Genomic DNA, 11,125 nt, shown 5'->3' with positions numbered 1-11,125 from the left:
ACTATTCAGCTTTCCTTCCATCTTCACTATGTACCTTTGTATAAGCAGAACCATTGTTAAATACTTTTGTTTCCATCCGTATTGCCATAATATAAGGTTGTCCTAAAATCAATGGATAAGACATTGTAACTTAAACAAAGAAATGTTATTTTGTTGCAACATCTCTAATCCAAATTTTGACATCTAGACAAGCTCCATATAATTTGCCTCGTGTGTTATTAGCTGCTCATATTACCCATCCATGTTCCATATCAATTCGCCATTTTCGCTTCTTATAAAGATCCTTAAATATAAGATTTATTTCAGAACCATAGTCAACTAAAGTAACAATTGGTTCTTCTATATGTCCTACTTTCACCAATACTTCAGTAGTTGCCCTTGTTCAATGTTTCCGAGTATAATGGCTTGAAGCTCCCATTTTCTTATCACTATAATCTTCAAAACGTACTCATTGATTATATCCATTCTTTTCATTTGTTGATTGCTTGTAACCATTATCAACCTCTTCTTCATCTTTATATAATCCTACATCATTAGTATGACTCATTCTAGCTTTGCCCATTAATTGCTTCTTTCGCTTAATGTTGTCAATGATAACATCATGAAACTCTTTCTTTGTAATTTTTAAAATCTCTTTCAATATGAATTCCACTTTAGTATTTAATATACGTTCTTTCAACACCCCTTTTAAATTTGTTGTTGCTTCAATATCAAAAAGTAGCTTATAAGCAATTGATTTACTTTTAACTTTTATCTCCTTTGTTTTTTCTTTCAATGATGTTGAAGTATCCTTTATAGGTAATTCTTGTGAAACCACCTCACAAGCCTCATTTCTTCGAGTTTGCCTCTTAAAAGAATTTCCTTCTCTTGTATCATTAAAATTTCCTCGTCTCTTTTCTTCCATCAAGGCTTTATGTTGATTCTTAGCAATATATGCATGAACTGAAAGAAATTCAATAGGATCTTCTCAACCTATTGCACCTCGTATTGCAGCTGCAGTCCTCAATAATGCTTTCGGAGGCATTTTTTCTTTTTGCATTGTGAAAATAGCAAAAGCCCAAAATTCAGTAGTTTCTATACCTCCGCCAAAGTCATCATCTATTCTAGCACCATAACTTGCACTCTCTCGTGTTGCTATTCCATATTCTATTAAGTAATCTTAAACTAATGCTTTCATATCTCCTTTGCCAAAATTGATTTGAAGGAGATCCTCTGTATCCTTTAATGCGATCTTTCCATCTTTCCAGTAAATAACTCTTTGTTGTATCATATTATTATATTCATTACAATCCTTCCTAGTATGTGAAGTGCCATCACATCAGATACATCTTTGTATATACCCTTGTTTTGAAATATTCTTTAATTTATTTGTAGAAGTATATTCTTTGAGTCTTGTCAATTTGATTTAAAGATCTCACATTCCACATATAATTTCTTCAATTCCCATGTCTCTTTTTTTTTATAAAGATGTCGAAGGTTGAACAATAGGTGTTGTCGGTCATGTTGTATGTACTGGAATTTTAGGTGCTTGTACTGCTTTTGGAATATTACTCCTATCCTTCTTCTTTTTTCTTTTTGCAAGCAAACCTACCGCATTTTCAATATTTTTCTACTTTGTTGCCAATCCTTCATCTTTTTCTTTGTCTTCAAGAAGCAACTCCAATTTTCCTTGTAATTCTCTATGAGCAGCTTGAAGAAATAACTCAACCTTCTTCGGCTCTAATGTCAATTTTTCTACCTTCGATAATTGAGAATACTGCCTCTCAAATTTCCTTAGTAGCTCTGTTGCTTGCAAATTCTTATTAGATTGCTCAATCCATTCTAGAAATAATTTCTTAGTAATACGATCAGTATCTTCTAAGAAATATTCATCTTTTAATGCATGTAAAAAAATCTCCCATGAATTTCCATAATGCTCCATAATTGAGGTAATATGTTCTCTTATCTCTGGTATTATGGTTAGTCCAAATAATTCAACCATCTTCTTCTCAAAAATTCGATTTAATTCCATTTCCCGAACATAACATCTTAAATACTTTGAAATATCCCTTCCATCAAACTAGTCAATTTTATTGACCATTGCTTGCAAAGCTTTGGTTGCTAAAGCTTCTTTGTGATCATTGCTTTGCTGTTGCTGTATAGATAATGATAAGGCTTAAAACATACTAGCAATGGATGGATCTATATACATATCTTGTCTTTTAGAAGGAACTCCACTAGAAGCTCGACTTCAAGCTCCTCCCAAAGATCCTTCAAAATTTTTATTCTCGTTCTCTATAAAATAAAACAAAAATAAACAAAATCTAATACCTTCTACCTCAAGCTTTGACATCATGTTCACCACTTATATCGTATCACGTGTTATCTTGCTTGAAAATACACCGGGCATCTAGCTGTGGAAGATAAAATAATGTTTTGTAAATATTCAAGTAGACTAGTGGATTTCAACCATCTAAATACAAACTATTTTGGATTTCAATGTAAAAACTTAATTCCAATACAAAGTGCTTAGAAACACTATTTTTAATAACTTCAAGATATTATAAGTATAAAATCTTTTGTTATTTGTTATTTATTAGTTTTTATTTTTTATTTTTTTATTTCATTTTATTTTTATTTTATTTTTATTTTATTTTATTTTATTTTATTTTTAACCCTAACTCTAGACAACGAGCTTCAACAAGCTCTAATTCTCAATCTCACCATTCGATTGTTGTAAATTTCTACCACTAGTGTCTTTGCAAGCCTTCTAAATGCTCAAGAAGTTTCAATCCAATCTAACTTACAAGTTGCAAGGAAATGTCGTTAATCCACATTGATGTATCTTGACTGCCGCTTAAAAGTCCTCGACTTACCATGCTAAAAGTCACCTTATTCCAGTCAATAGATCTCCAGATATTATAGAAACCCTAAACAACCCCAATCTCCTAACTTTCGATACATCTTAACACTAATGGTCAAATATCCTCTATTTGTTTTGTCATATTAACACAAACTTTTGCATGCACTCAACATACTCAACCCTCTAGACACCTCTAAATTTCAACTACAAAAGTTTTTCAAATTTCACAAAATAGTCAAGAATACCAGCTGTTATTTTATTGCAAAAATTCCAATTCACCAATACAAACAGAGATTTTCAGCAACGATTACAAAAGTCCTCCCAAACCCTATGAACCCAATTCACCAATACAAATACTAACTTTTAGCAACAATTGCTAAAGTCCTCCCAAACCCTATGAATCCAATTCACCAATACAAACACTGACTTTCAGCAATGATTGCTAAAGTCCTCCCAAACTCTATGAACTCAATTCTCTCCTCCCTTTTAACTCCATGTAGTCTCTTTTTTTCTTGCCCTGGACTCCAAATTCAAACAACCGACTATGCTTCTCCAAAATTCTTGTTTCTAAGAGGATCTTTCCATGGAAAGGACGTTTCCCTTGAAACAGCATAGAGAATTATGTTTCAATTAAAATTATTGATTGGCTTCAAATTAAAATCAAAGAAATCAAGGGAAGAAGTATATATCTTATAGATGATCAAGAAAATATATTGAGTGAGATGTATGAAGAAAAAACCTTGACATTGTCAAATATATAAATCTTAAGAGAGAGATTCAAAGTGACAAAGCTAAGATATGATGTTATCTTTGGTATGCCATGGCTAGAGATAGAAAATAAGAAAGTTGATTGAATAGTAAGGACAATCTCTTTTTAAGATGGAGGACACAAAATAACTCTTTGTACTTTTACATCAAGTGAAGAAAAGAGACAACTTGCAACCAAAGACTTAGTTATAGCAACGATTTTTATGAAGAAGCAATTATAGCATGAACAACTAGTATATGTGGTGGTTTCAAATCTTGAGTGAGTGGTGGGAAAGACAACCAAAGGGATAGAATAGGCAGAGCAATTCATACAAAAATATCAAGAGATCTTTTCAATTGACCTATCTAATGGCATACCTCTTGATTGAGGTGCCTCCTTTCAAATAGAACTATTATTTGAAGCCAAACCAACAAATCAACTAATTTATTGCCTAGCACCAAAAGAACTTGAAAAACTATGGAAGACATTAGATGAACTCTTGGCAAAAGGCCTCATTTAAGAAATCACATCACCATGGAGACTACATGTATTTTTTGTACCTAAGAAAGATGGTGGACTTCACCTTTGCATCAACTATTGAAGTCTCAATAAGTAAACTATTAAAAATACATATCCACTTCCATGCATGGATGATCTTCTTGATCAACTTTGAGGTGTGACCATCTTTAATAAACTAGATCTTTCGAGCAGCTATTGGCAAACACCTATTACAAGAGAAGATGTGAAAAAGATGGCATTTTGTATGCCCTATGGACATTTCAAATGGTTGGTTTTATCCTTTAGTTTCACCAATGCTCCAGCTTCTTTTATAGGTCACATGAATAGATTATTTTGAGACCTTTTGGACATATATGTAGTCATTTTTATTGATGATATCCTTGTATATAGTAAAATCCCTGAAGAGCATGAGTAATACCTACGAGAGATATTAGGCTGATTGTAAGATAATCACTTTTATTGTAAGCAATCAAAATGTAAACTTTAGAAGTCACAAGTCACTTTTTTGGGACATGTGATGTCCTTTGAAGGCATGTGTATGGAACAAGATAAGGTGAAAGCACTAGAGGATTGGCCAACCCCCAAGGATGCTTTTGAAGTTCACTCATTTTTAGACCTTGCTAGATACTATTATCATTTTATTTAGTAATTTGCTCATATTGCTGCCTCATTGATAAATCTATTGGAAAAAGGTGCCTTATTTGAATGGAAATTGGAGCAAAAAAATGTCTTTGATAAGGTGAAAGAGGCATTCATTATTACTCCAATATTACAACTATATGAACATAATCTCTTTTGTATGCTTAATATTGCTGCTTTCGACTTTATTATTGGTGCAGTCCTTCAACAAGACTTTTGTAGGAGCCTTCAATCTATGGCGTATGAATTATGTAAGCTTAGAAGGAGACCGGACTTGACAAAAAAATTGAAAGATAAGGCAAAAGTCGCTACTATTAGTAGTATCATTTCAGATCTAACCAAAGAGGGAAAATAAAAGGAAGCTATGCAACGAGATACTTATTTCAAGATGATTAGCAATCATGTGAAGGTAGGCAATATATAATATTAAGATTACACTTTTAATAATAGCTTGCTTTATTTTAAGAAGAAAATTTATGTATCTAATAATACTAAACTCCAAACTCGCATATTTTAAGAGGAACATGACATCCTAATATTTGAACATCTGGAATAAGAAAAGACCTTAGAATAGATCTCAAGGACATGATTTTGGACAAGTTTGGATTGTGATGTTTGAGCCTTTGTAAGCTCCTACAAGTCATGTCAATATAACAAAGCACACAATACAAAGTCTCTTAGATTATTGTACCTAATTCTGCTACATACAGCTTGTTAGAAGTAAATGACTATAGATCTCATTATGTGTTTGCCGCAGACGCCTCATAATTATATCCTGATTATTATCTTTGTAGATCGACTCTTAAAGCAACTTCACTTAGCCGTGGTATGCTCAAATAATGATGCTTCAATGCTTATATAAGTCTTTTTTGATATTGTCTTTTATTACTATGGATTACCTTGTATCATCATTTTAGATTGAGATCCACACTTCACAAAAGTTTTTGGCAAGCGTTGTTTAAACTATTAGGTATACAACTTGCTATGTCTACAACCTTCTATCTCCAAACCAACGAGCAAATAGAGCATATAAATCAGACCTTAGAAGATATGCTATAGGTATTTGTAGCGATTCATCATAATAATTGGGATAAATACTTGATGTCCTTAGAATTTACTTATAATGATAATATTCAAGCAAGTACCACTCATTCACCATTTTTCTTTAATACTCATCAACATCCAATTATGTCAGCAACTCTCCATTGTTCCATCGACACCAATAACCTAACAACTGAGGGATTTATACAACAGCTTACAATGGCCTTAGAAGAAGCATAGCATCTCTTCTTTACTGCACAAAATTGATAGAAGTAATATGTGAATAACTATTGGCAACATAAGATTTTTTTTTTTTTTTTTTGAAAGAAGGGAGGGAGGAGGGAAGATAATCAAGTATTACTCTCCAATACCAACTTGCCACTTGCTATATCAATCCAAATCCATAAACTAGCACCTTAGTGGCTTGACCTTTTCACATTTCTATAGTAATTTTTGATGTTGCATACTGCCTTGAGCTTCTGCCACATATTTGGTTCTATCCAGCCTTTCATATTTTGTAACTAAAGAAATTTTATATTGAGCTAAACCACTTTTTTTATTGATACAAACCAATACTACCACCAATTATAGTTGATAATCAATAAGAATATGAAGTGGAAAATATTTTGGAGCATTGTTAACTTTGTTGTGGCACAACTTCAGTACAAAGTTCTTTGAAAAGGTTATTCCATTCACGATGTAATATTGGAACTTGTATAAAATCTCATCCATTACCAAGAGATAATTTAGAGATACCATCGAAGGTAAAATGACGATGTCATATATTAGTAGAGGAGAATTAACTATAGCAGGGTATAGAAAAGATAATTATATAGATAGTTAGAACCATGGAAGTTTTTAGAATTGGAGTCAGGTTAATTGACTACATAGGATCTATCGTAGAATATTCTAGAAGAGTTTAGAGCAATTATTTAGATAGAATCTACTACTTAAAAACATTCTAAAAAATCTAAAATAGTAAAATAAAGTATAAATAGGACCAGCCAGGGCTTTTTAGGGCATCTAGTCAAGTATGGCTTTAGATTCTTATTTTTAGTAAAGTTTGGTTTTGTATCTTTTTCTTCAATTCTATTCTATTTTATTTCTATCTGCTCAGTTTGTCTTTCATATCTTATTCTCTATAGTTCCATTCAATTCTATTTTGGTCTATTTTGTCTTATTTTGTGATGAAGTTTTATGTTGCTATGGAATAGAAATATCTTAGGTTTTTTTGAGATAGTCTGGTCTTGTTTCATATATGATTTCAATCATATTACTATCATATACTCTAAATTCACTTGCTTTAAGTGACTCTTTATGCTAATGCTAAAAAATCAAAGCATATCTTTAAAATATTAGGCTTTGTAATAGAAGACTTTTTACTTTGATACTAAGAGATTAGAATATGATATAAATGGTTGTATAAGAGGGGTTGCTACCACATCCTTAGAATTTTAAGTCACTCTATAGTTATTCTTTTATCAAGGATATATTATTAAGAGTTATATTATTGTACTCCTTCTTTCTTTTTTAATGAACTTAAAGAAACATCTATTCAATTTAAAGAATTAAGAAAAAAAAATAATAAAATCTATAATTGTAATTAGAATCATCTGTCACGGACATATACATTTACTCCAATAGTTACTTATTGTCACGGATATATATATTTATCTCAATAGTTATTTATATGATTTGGTAGAAGTAGATAAATATAAATTATTTTCATAAAGTCTTCTAGAAAAGCTTCTTAGAAGCTTTATAAAAGCAGTTTTGATTTTAGATGTATTTGTAGGTTAGAAACTTTGCCAACAAGTTAATCATGTGTTGGTAGCTTTTGGAATAACTTAACTCCTTGTAGTAGCTTGTAGAACAAGTTAACTATATGGTGCATACATAGATAACTTTCCTTCTAAGTTAAGATATGTGTCTTGTAAAGTCAACACCTTTTAGAAGTCTTAAAGGACATTGCCACATAGCTCCTAATTAAGAATATAAATAGAGGCAAGAGTGAAGCCTTCTTCACTCTTGTCAATGCCGTTCTAGTCCTTAGTCTTGTTTCAAGACTTTCTAATCTTCTTGTTTTTTGCAAAAGCCATTCCAATTCAATATTATATCATCTTTGAGTGAATTTCTAGTTCCTTTCAGTAACACAAGAGTGTATTGAGGATTTTCTTTCTTCAAGTTTCATGTCTTTGATACCATTATAAGAAATTAATTCAAAAGATCATCTCATTTCATCAAGATTTTAATATATTTTATATGTAAAATCAAACAACTTAGCTCTAAATTCATTTACAAAAGCTACTAAAAATTTAACAACTCCAAAATATAATGAATAAGGCAATGAAAACAAGGTCTCAAAGCACCATCTCTTTTAAAGCATAGACTTAATAGGCCACCACATAACATAGCTTTATTCAATCTATGCACTACATATAATTTTAAATGGTTATTAATTCTTTTATTAGATAATATAATCTATCAATGTCATTTTTATCCATGCTATTATTTTCTTATATAAAAACTAATTTGGAAATGCACTCGGCATCTAGTTGTAGAGGATAAATTGTATTTCCAAAAAAGAAAGAATCTAAATATTCAAATAAATTTTTAAACAAATTTTAATTGAACCTCAACAATTATAATTAAAACTTAATCAAATCATAAAAAATCTTAAAGAAATCCTAAAAGAATAAATAGAAATTTTTTTAAAAAATTTTAAAAAATTTTAAAAGAATATTTGAAGAAATTATAAAGAAATCTAAAAAATTCACAAAGCAAAAAAAATTAATTATTAAAAAAAATCTAAAAATTTCATAAATAATCCTATAAATTTTTTTAAAAAAATCCTAAAGAAATCATCAAAAAATCCGAAAAAATCCATAAGTAAATCCTAAAAAAATCTTAAAAAATCCTTAAAAATCCTAAATTAATCCTAATAAATTATTTTAAAAATTACAATAAAATCTAATAAAATTCTAAAATATCCTACAATCTCTAATAAAATCTTAACCAAAATCTTCAAAAATCCTAATGAAACTCTAAATAAATCCTAAATTTTTTTTAAACAGTCCTAAAGTTATCTTATAAATATTAATAAAATCCTAATAGTTATCTTATAAATATTAATGAACCATTGACTTGTATTAAAAATTGAAATAAATGTTGAAATCTGAGTTCAAAATTGGCTCAAAAAGATTTGTTGCAATCCAACAAGTAGATTACTTAAGATCAAAGAAATCCTTTGTGACACTTGAAATCAAAATTTTAATATTCTAATCAATTTAGATTTTAATAAATTTTAATCTAAATATTAAATTAAATTTTAATTTTCAAAAAAATTAAAATAGATAAATATATAAGCCCACAAATTTTCATTGGTCAATTTACTAGAATAATTACAAAATAACTAAAAATATAAACTTTCGTTTATTTTTCAAAAATCTAAACTACTCAAAAAATTTCACTTTAAAAAGCTTTGAAAAATTTAACATTAATCCAAATCACTCAAAATTAAATTTAAATAAAATCTTAGCAAACCTCTTTTTCAATCTTATTTTCTAATCAATAAAAAAACCCCAATATTATTGTAGGTCTGTATTTTTGTACTTTAGGATTTGATTTCATTTTAAATTCATTACTAATCTATTTTGGATATTAATATTTAGTTCTTTTAAGTAATTTTTTTCTACAAGCTATGATATAATATTTTCTTCTTTCTTTCATCCATTAACCATGTTAAAATAAAAAATCGTATGAATTTCTAAATACACCATATATCTTTGACTTCCTCTTCTATACTTCTCTTTGCCCTTGCTGCAGAATCCTTGCAATTTTGTGCTCTCTATTTACTTTTAATTATTAAAACTTGTAATTAAATATTTACCATAATATTCTCTTGTAGCATGTAAGCAATATGAAAGCAATGAGAGCAAGTTGATATTAATGCTAAGTAATACTATAATCTTCTTTTTTTTTTTTAATTCAAAGATAGTTACAATGGTTTCTATATTTCAAGTGTAGTACTTAAGATGATGTTCAAAAGCCAAAAAATATGCTTAATTGACATAATCAAATTACATAAGCTCATTTTTGTTGTATCTCATATAAACAAGTAAACAATCAAGTATGCTCACTCAACCAGAATGGTATTATAAACTTTTGCTTAATATGTTTAATAATTCATGTTTAGAGTAATAAAATAAATATTATTATAAATATTTTTTAAATCTTTAAGATGAAGGCCAAACTATTAGTAGGATTTTCATCTTCAATATGATTGGTCTCTAATGCTTAGAGATATTTCATCTTTTTAGAAAGCTCAATAGCATTATGCACCTATATATGTTTATACAATATAATGTTGCATTGATGTACATAAGTAATGTCATAATTGGAGTAGCAATTGATGATTCCTTTGATGCTTGCAATATTTTCTAAGACAAGATGATGTCTTAAGAGAATTAGAGAAAAGATTGAATTAATATTGTGAATTGGAGAGATCAAAGTATGAGTGGAAATATTTAAGTGCAATATTCTAAAGATCAAAGTTTTTTATAGATTGCAATGATAAAAGTATATCATGGCACTTTGGATCAATAATAGTATTGCTTAAGTATATTTGTAAGTACAAATATGTATTAAGCCTTAATGTATAAGTTCACAATATTTGGCAAATTATTGAATATACAAGCAATCAAATTTGGAGTTAATTTTTTGTATATTTAAATATTATATTATTGTAGAGTTTTAAAATATTTATAATATAGATATGAAAAGTTTCATTAATTAAGTACAATCTTACAGTGGTGAATAATCAGGTTTATATAGCACAAGTCTTAGATAATGTTTAAAGACTTAGATAATGTTTCAAGTCTTAAATAAAATTTAAAGATGTTTTAAATATAAAAAACTTGAATGATGGATGAAGTTTATATGTTAGATTGTATAGGTTGGATTCTTAATTTAGATTATTAAAAAATAAAATTTGATATAATTATTATATTCAATATGAAATATTTACATTCTTTTTCTAAGTATATGTTTAAATTATAATTATTTCATTGATATAATGATTAATTAAAAAACACAAAGGATTGGAAAAATAAGCAAACATTCATAATAGGAAATGAAAATTTTACCATGATATTTTTATATGTGTTTAGTGGTATACCATATCTATAACATAATTTCAATAGTTGGTGTTATAAGATAATTATTAAAAGATGAGTGGTGCTATGAAAAAATATTTTATTCTAATATTTATTAAAATATAAATCAATCTTGTATATTCAAAACATATTTAAGAATTGATATTTAAATTATTTTAATTA

Source organism: Physcomitrium patens, chromosome 13, assembly GCF_059467195.1.
Source record: "Physcomitrium patens ecotype Gransden chromosome 13, ASM5946719v1, whole genome shotgun sequence".
In the NCBI taxonomy this organism is placed as follows: domain Eukaryota; kingdom Viridiplantae; phylum Streptophyta; class Bryopsida; order Funariales; family Funariaceae; genus Physcomitrium; species Physcomitrium patens.
This window is presented reverse-complemented; position numbering follows the sequence as displayed.